A 9,194-nucleotide genomic window follows, 5' to 3' on the forward strand; every position below is an offset into this window, starting at 1 on the left:
GGTACATGTTGATCTTTCTAATCTTATGTTATCCTTATATTTTCATTATGTTGCTATTCATGCCTTATATACTCAGTACATTATTCGTACTGATGTCCTTTTGTTTGGGGACGCTGCGTTCATGCCCGCAGGTAGACAGGGAGACGGTTCTGTTACACCTTGAAAATTCCCCGCAAACGTACTGTCACGACCCAACCCCGTGGGCCATGACTAGTGCCCGACCTGGACACTCGTATACGTACCTGTTAGATATAGTCAAACTAAATCTAAGAACGATATGGAAACTTGCAAAAGAACTCCAAAGGTTCATAACGCCATCATACATATATATCCAGATAACCGGTCTCCTGAGGAGTCACAACTGATCAAAACATAATATGATACGCAAGCCGACAAGGCTGCCACAATGTATCAACACGATACGCAAGCCGACAAGGCTGCCACTACATATCAGTACCATACGCAAGCCGACAAGGCTACCATTACAGACGAACATATCCATAGCACATCGTATAGACACAGCCGAACAAACTTATACACAACCCACACATATGTCTACAGACCTCTAAGAGTATCGATAGTGATATATGACGGGACAGGGCCCCGCCGTACCCCTGGATAAACATATATATATATATATATATACATCAAAAGATCTATACCCAGAGTCTAGGCTCCGGAACAATGGAGCTCTCCAAGACAGCTGAGTAGAAGTCCTATGCTAAAGGGTCACCAAACCGACTATATGTACCTGCGGGCATGAAACGCAGCCCCCCGAAGAAAGGGGGTCAGTACGAGATATGTACTGAGTATATAAAGCATGAAATGCAATAAAGAGGATCATAACTGAAGTAGAGATTACAGGAGACAAATATGACTTTCAAAATACTAATACACTTGCCTTATGAAATGTAAAACATGCATATCAATATCATATATCATACCCGGCCCATTATGGCACTCGGTGAATAAAGTCATCATATATCATCCTTGGCGCCATAATCATATCATCATATCATCGTATCATCATATCATATATATATATATATATATATATATATATATATATATATATATATATATATATATATATACCGTATCCCGACCCTCTAGTGAGGGACTTGGTGAACAATGTAGTGAAACTGTGCACGAGAACGTACCCTGGCCGGGACTCGGTGAAATACATATTGAGGCATGCACGAGCAGAGTAGTGAGCAACCATATGCAAACTAAGTCATATCTGAGACTCAATAGAATAATCAAAATGTACCATCATTTGATAATCAAGACAATAGACATATCAAGTATCCTTCGAATGTCACTATGGATTATATCAAAATAGACTTCAGGAATCATAGACACGTATCAAGACATAATAAAATAAGTCCTGGGAATCAAGTACATTAGCCATCCTAGTGTCTCTAAGAATTGGAGCTTTTGAAATCATACATACGTCGTCTATTTGTTTCATAAAGATCATGCCAAAACAAGGAAGGATAACTTTACATACCTTTCAACTTCCTGTTCCATAACAATGCTAAGTTCAATCCATCGTCTGTTCGTCTACAACAAGGAAGATGGTACTAATATCATATTTGGTGTCGTGCTATCGTAATTTGAGTAATAAAACTATTCTATGGGAAAACGAGCAACACCTCCCCTGTTCCTTCAACTTTCCATAAGTTTAAATCAACCAATAACGACCCAAACAATAATAGGACTCATAGCAAGCTAGTTCAATAACCAAATAATCCCAACAAGCGGCAAGCTCAGTTTGATTAACGAGCTATAGTTTAATTTCTTTCCCTTCTTCATAAACACGCCAATAACTATAACAGTAATATCCTTATTATTTCACAAATTTTCAGTCCAAAATATCAATCACAATACTAATAACGATATCAACAAACACATATCCAAATAGAATCAAATCCATTCTTAAATCACCTCCAAAACAACCCAATATACATTCCTACACCGATGTTTGTATACACTTCTTTATTTTCGTATATACATAGTATAAAATCAAACATAACAACAACAACAACTATGGCCACTCTCACGATATTCCAGCCCACAAAATAATTTACAACAACCACCAAACAGTCCATGATAACAATAACCATTTATCCGATTTTCCGCAATTAATTTTATAGTTTTCATCTCACAATTTAACTATGACTTGGATGAATTTAAATATACCTAGGAGAGAATAGTTCTTACCTTATGTGCAAAGAAATGATATTCTTCCACCTTACTTCCCTTCAAATAAAACTCGAATTCAACAATGCGATAAAACGGAACACAAGATCGAAGCGGTGCACGAAACTTGTATATTGTTTTCTACGAGAATTATTCTTTGGTCTAATGAAATTTCTCGTTGCTGATCAGATGGAGTATTATGCTGTACGTTTTTTTTTTCATGTTTCTAAAATAGGAAAATCCCCAAACATTAAGGAAAGGTTGCAGCATACTTCTTAAATAACCAAATGTCAAGAAAGAGTGAAATATCCTATATTCTTTTCCTCTACACGTGTAAACAATACACATCAGGTGCCATGAGTCATGTATACCCATTTAGTGCCACCTTTGGCTTAATTACTGCCATGTGGCAGCCCACCAACATTCCTCATCCACTAAATATTAATTAGCACCACAATTAATTCCTTACTCTTCCACTTTATTCCGACATTTAACCAATTACCCACATAATTAATTTCTTGATCTCAATTTACTAAAAAAGTATTCATTTTTAATACACTCCATATTCATTGTCATGATCATTTGACATAGCAGTAGTTTATAGCTCCTTTTGGTACACGCAAAATATTATTTCCAATCACCGTCATTCACTTTCGAGTCTTAAATAATTTCGGAACTTCATTCCTTTTACACATTGTTCTCTAGATTCTCATACTTGAATATTATTAAATCCTCCGAGATCGAGTAAATTTTCTCATGTTTGGCGGTTCAATTTCCTAGTCCAAAAATACGGGGTATTATAGCTGGGACCGTATTTCACTCAAATAAACGTTGAACCTTAATGAAAATTATTTTATCCAATTCACTTGACTTCTAATCCTTTCAATACATCTGTACCATCACTCTAACCACCTATGAGCTTGAGGGATAACCTCGCTTCCGTTACCAATGTCATTTAACTCGCACGCTTTCCAACGCACAAAAATAAGGGATGTAACACGTACAGTGGATAGGCTAACAAAGGGCATAGCGTGTACGATGTTTTAATAAGAAGGGAACGACGTTTGACGACCCTAAGAAAGATTTCAAAGGCAAATGCAATAAGAGATAGGTTATGCTCCATAATGACTAACTATAGGTTCTGAAAATGTGGAAAGTTGTAGATTTGCACTTTGGCCAGTTGATCATAAAATGAAATACGGACCGTAAAGCAGTTTACGGGCCGGGTCGTAAACTGCCATGTCGTATTTTAACTTCCAAAACTTTAACTTTCTGTCAAATGCTTGAATGGTTAAAGACGACTTGAAATACGGACCGTAAACTGAAATACGGCCCATAAACTGTGTTCGTAAATCACCATGTCTCAGCCTGACTTTCTGGTTCTGTTATGATTAAATACGTCAACAAAATACGGCCCGTAAACTGGAATACGGACCGTAAACTGAGTTTACGACCACTGTTGCACTTTCGACGACTGTTCATTTCAGATCAGATTTTGGGTTATTAAAAGGGGGATCATGTTTATTATTTCATTTCCACATTTCACCCCTTCTCTCTAAAACATCTCTCTACATTTATTCCACAAGAATTCAAGGATTATTAGTGATCAACAATATAAACCAAGTGAATCAAGTGTAAGAAAACCCATTAAATATCATACAAGTCAAGAAATCTCATTGGAGATGAACTAGGGTTTTTGCTCAAGTGGAGTATTATCAACCAAGGCTTGTTCCTAAGACATCTAAGGTAAGATTTATGATATTTCTATGTTGTCTAAGGTATTTAAGAGTTGAAATACTTGGATTGTAGAAGGGTATAGAAAAATGGGTCATGAATGTGGAATAGTGCCATTTTGAGAAATAGCTTAACTTGAGTTACGATTCTTGATGTGTTGTGATGTAAATATGTTATAAATGATGTTGAGAACATGAGATGAGCAATGTATGAGAATAGACGTCGTCGTGCGTTATGGCCATGGATATGGATGATTGAAAGTAAGTCTAGAAATATGGATAATGTGGATGAATAATGACTATCGTTATAGTATTGTGAATGTATTATTGACGTTTGAGAGTTGATATACGCTATAGAGGAATGTCGTATAAAAAGAGGAGACGTTGCCCGATTTTCTCTAGTTTTTGTCATGTATGCTAGCTATCGACTCTAATGATAGTATGACTTTAATGAAGGTAGAGACGTGAGCTTCGGAGGAGAACGTGCAAGTGTAGAATAGTTCAACGGAAAGGTATGTAAGGCTAACCCTTCTTTCATAAGGCATGGTTCTTTGGCCAAACGTCTAAATCTTCTATAAGACTATGATATCTTTCAAATGATTTGATCTTCCAGGCTTGTAAGCTCACGATTCTCGATACGCCACGATTGTGCTAAGTTCCTCGTATGACGAGTAAGCCTATAAAGATAGATGTGATGAATGACGATAATAGTGACAATGATATTGAAGACGACTATGGTGGTAATAGCGATGACGATAACGATGACGACGATGATAGTAACTATAATAGTAAAAACGCTTATGAGCTATTATGTATATGTATCTATGTATGACTATTATGGAACCCTGAGCTTATGAGGCCGGGTAGGATATATAAATAAATATGTATATGATTATATAATGCGCGCACACCTCTGCAGATGGTACGGATAACCCTGACGCCTTGGTAGGGCCAGGTAGTTGTAACCCTGACGCCTTGGTAGGGCCAGGTATGTGTAACCTTGAGCCTTGGTTGGCCAAGTATGTATGAAACACCGATCCTGCATGGTCGGGTATGCTATGTAAATGCTATGAATATGATATGAGTGTGTAAATGGCATAGACACGAGTATGTATACGAATATGAGTACAAATATGGAACGGATACGGATATGGATATATGTACACAAATATGCATTAGAATGGAAAGTTCCTATGAAAGGCTAGTAAGTGCTTATGACAATGATATTACTCTCTCCCATCCCGTGTTATCTTTCATGTTGCTTATTATGCTTCTACATTGATATTGATCATGCTTTACATACTCAGTACATTCTTCGTACTGACGTCCTTTTATTTGTGGACGCTGCGTCATGCCCGCAGGTGTACAGGGAGACAGGATTGATCCATAGCTACATTCTCAGAGACTATATAGCGGAGCTCCATTTCATTCGGAGCTATAGATTTTGGGTACTTATTCTTTTGTGTACATAATTATGAGCATAGCGGGGTCCTGTCCCGCTTATGTGATATGTTGTACTCTCCTTAGAGGCTCGCAGACATGTGTATGCGGTTAGGTATGTCTGGCCTTGTTGGCCTATATTCATTTTTGTATATCATTTTGCTGGCCTTGTCGGCTCACGTACATTGATGTGGCATAGATGCCTATGGTGTTATAAAAGATGTTGTTGTCCAATAGGACTAGTATGACGGATGAATAGAAATGTATGTTTAATTATGTGGCTCACCTAGATATACGTGTAAGTGCAAGCCAAGGGGCGCCGGGCTAGCACCGGGTGCTCGTCGCGGCCCCCTAGACGGGTCGTGAAAAAAGTGGTATCAGAGCAGTTCAGTCCTAGGGGGTGTCTACGAGCCGTGTCTAGTAGAGTCTTGGTTATGGGTATGTTGCGCGCCACACTTATAAACAAGAAGCTGCGGGCATTTTAGGAATGATTGACCTTCTTTCCTCATAAGAATCGTGCGATAGAGCTATGATATAAGAAATTCTTGTTCCTTAATCGTGTGTTTAGTATTCAGAAATGCCTGTAAAAAGAAAGGCTACAGCAGCCCAAAAGGGCAAGACGGTGGGAGAAAAGATGGCTGAAAGAGCACCGTCACCGGTAGTAGAGGAAAGTGAGTCCCAGAGTGCGGCTCAATCTCAGTCCTCTCATTCAGTACCTATATTAGAGGAGCGTGAGGGAGCCTCAGCTCCAGCTCCAGCTCCAGCACCTCCGGCTCCTCCACCGGATGCTTCAGGCCAAGATGTGAAAGAGGCCATATGTTTGCTTACTCAGTTGGTTGTTGCTTAGACTCAGCGGCAAAGTGCAGGGCAAGGTGATAGGGCTGTTATTGCAAGGGCCCGCGACTTCATTACTTTGAACCCTCCAGAATTGTTTGGATCAAAGCCGGAGGAGAACCCTTAGGATTTTATTGATGGTATGTTGAGGACGCTTCGACTGATACATGCTTCGGACACCGAATCGGTGGAGTTAGCATCGTATAGATTGAGAGATGTCTCGATCCAATGGTACACGGTTTGTATGGCTTCACGGGGAGCCAATGCACCTCCCCCGATATGGAAAGAGTTTGTTGATGCTTTCCTCCGACACTAATGCCTCCAGAAGTTCGGCGAGCTAGAGCCGATAAGTTCTTAAATTTGAGGCAAGGTAGCATGAGTGCTCTAGAGTATAGTTTCCACTTCAATTCCTTGGCTAGGTATGCTTCGGCCATGGTAGCGGATATGGGTGACCGAGTGCACCGATTTGTGAAAGGCCTAGGGCCGCATTTGATGGATAGGTTCTTGACTGCGTCCCTTCCGGACAATATGGATATTGCACGCATTCAGGCTCATGCTCAAAACTTAGAAGAAAGTTTACAACAGCAGAGAAGTGAATGCGAGCAGGATAGGGGTCATAGCAAGAGGGCCAGATCCTCAGGTTCGACGAGTGAGTTTAAAGGTGGGAACAGACAGCAAATATTTAGGCACCCAGGCTATTCTATGACTAGTGCACCTCCACGGTTTTCCGGCCAGAGATTCGATAGATCTATTCGTTCTGGGCCGAGTCAGAGTTATTCGGGGTCTCAGTTTAGAGATGATTCGGGTCAGGTAAGGCCACCCATACTACGATGTTCCCAGTGTGGGAAGTTGCATTGGGGTAGATGTCGATTGGGTTCAGATGTTTGCTATTCATGTGGTCGACCAGGCCATATCATGCGTGATTGCCCCTCAGTTCATGGTAGAGGTAGGACCCAGCCTTCAGGGTCGGTAGCCGGATCTTCAGCATCTGTACGCCCTATGGGGCTAGGTTCACATGCGCCAGTCGGACATGGTAGAGGCAGAGGGAGAATTCCCAGTTCTAGCGGTCCTCAGTGATAACGTCCAAATCCACCCTATTAATTAGAATGGGCACGGTCGTATACAAATATAATTTACCCAACTATGAGTCGGGGTCGAATCCCACTGAGAACAATATGTAGGTGATTTAAGCAGATTAGGAATTATCACTAACAATAGCTATGCCCGAACGCATCAATGGTGGTTTTTTATAAGGTTTTGATAAAATACCGAAATATAAATTCTAATCTAGAAAGCAAGTAAATTGATCAATGGCAACAAGAATGGAAGGAGGGAAACTACTTCTCAAGTAACGATCCAATCTATTTCACGAATTGTAAATAATAGCAAGTTTATGTTATTTAGCCTCGGATAATGACTCTAAATTAACTTCTTCCGAAGATTAACTAGACTACCCAATTGAAGATCCCTCAAGCAATTAGGAGCATTAAGAACACCCGAATATGGCTACAAGTGGTATTGTCTATTCCTAGGTCAACTTCCATTAGATGAGGGTTAACGCCCCAAATTCATGTTAATTATCCTATCCCAACTCCGTTTTTCCTCTTCCGAGTTTCAAACAAAGTAAATGGGCGAGTTCAAAGGTTAGCTAATCCCTTGAAAACATTCATGAACAAGAATAATTAAAATAGCAAAAACTTACTTGATTAAGAACAATGCAAATGACTAAATAAGCACAACAAGAGTATCAATCTTAATTGTCACCAAGAGATTTCCATCAACAAGGATTAAAAAGAAGAGAGAACATTTTTGTAGGAACCCTAGCCTCCAACTTGTGGGAGCTGCCAAAGATAATCTGATATTTTGCCCTAGTTTTCTATTTATATGAACTGGGATGGAAGGCATCGTCAAAATCCGAGTTCTGGTCGAAAACGCTGAAAAATCCTTCAATGCGATCGCGCCACGTCACTACGCGATCGCGTGTAATTGCTTCGTTTACGAATCGCGAACGCGCGAAGAGGAACCGCGATCGCGCAGGGTCACGGACGCGCGTCACCGCGACCGCGTGAACTAACTGCGCGTTCGCGCAGTGTCACGGACGCGCGTCACCGCGAGCGCGTGATCTTGCCGCGCGATCGCGAAGACCAATATTTCGCGAAAATTTCCAGAACTTCCAGTTATCCCCAGTTTTGCAACTTTTTTGCTTGTTTTCCACACTTAGGCTCTAGGGACCTCGTATAACCTGAAACATGACAAAAACCACGTAAAATAATACAGACTTGCTTAAAAACAAGTAAAACTTATAGTTAAAAAGCATCGATTATGGTGTAAATTCACGCCACATCACTCAGCACCGTGTTTATGCTTTGGCTGGACGCCAAGATCTTGAGTCTTCTCCTGACGTGGTCATAGGTATATTATCGGTATTCTCTCATGATGTATATGCTTTGATTGATCCGGGTTCCACATTGTCATATGTTACTCCATATATTGCGGGTCGATTTAGAGTCGAACCGGAGTCGATCAAACCATTTGAGGTGTCTACACCCATTGGTGAATCGGTAATAGCTAGCTGAGTATATAGAAATTGTGTAGTTGTGATTTGTGATCGTCGTACCATGATTGACTTGCATGAGTTAGAAATGGTGGATTTTGATGTTATTATGGACATGGATTGGTTGGCTTCTTGCTACGCCAATGTTGATTGTAGAATGAAAATGGTTCGTTTTTAATTTCCGGGAGAACCAGTTTTAGAATGGAAAGGAAATACGGCGTCACCAAAAGGTAGGTTTATTTCCTATCTAAAGGCAAGGAAAATGATCACAAAAGGGTGTATCTACCATCTAGTCCAGGTTCAAGATGTAGAAGCTGAATCACCGACTCTTCAGTCAGTTCCTGTAGTAAATGAATTTCCGGATGTGTTCCCGGAAGAACTTCCAGGCCTTCCTCCTGAGCAGGAGATTGATTTTTCTATTGATGTGCTGC

At 40.3% G+C, this 9,194-nt stretch overlaps 1 long non-coding RNA gene across 1 annotated transcript; it reads right to left on the reverse strand.

Moving 5' to 3' along the window:
• Window positions 1-350: 350 nt before the first annotated feature.
• On the reverse strand, window positions 351-2,438 carry LOC132600008 (uncharacterized). Its single transcript, XR_009567101.1, has 3 exons — window positions 2,224-2,438; window positions 1,511-1,563; window positions 351-751 (listed from the first exon to the last, which is right to left on the reverse strand). It is a non-coding gene; the product is annotated as an uncharacterized LOC132600008 (long non-coding RNA).
• Between the last annotated feature and the right edge of the window lie 6,756 nt (window positions 2,439-9,194).

The sequence above is a fragment of the Lycium barbarum genome, chromosome 6 (assembly GCF_019175385.1).
Source record: "Lycium barbarum isolate Lr01 chromosome 6, ASM1917538v2, whole genome shotgun sequence".
In the NCBI taxonomy this organism is placed as follows: domain Eukaryota; kingdom Viridiplantae; phylum Streptophyta; class Magnoliopsida; order Solanales; family Solanaceae; genus Lycium; species Lycium barbarum.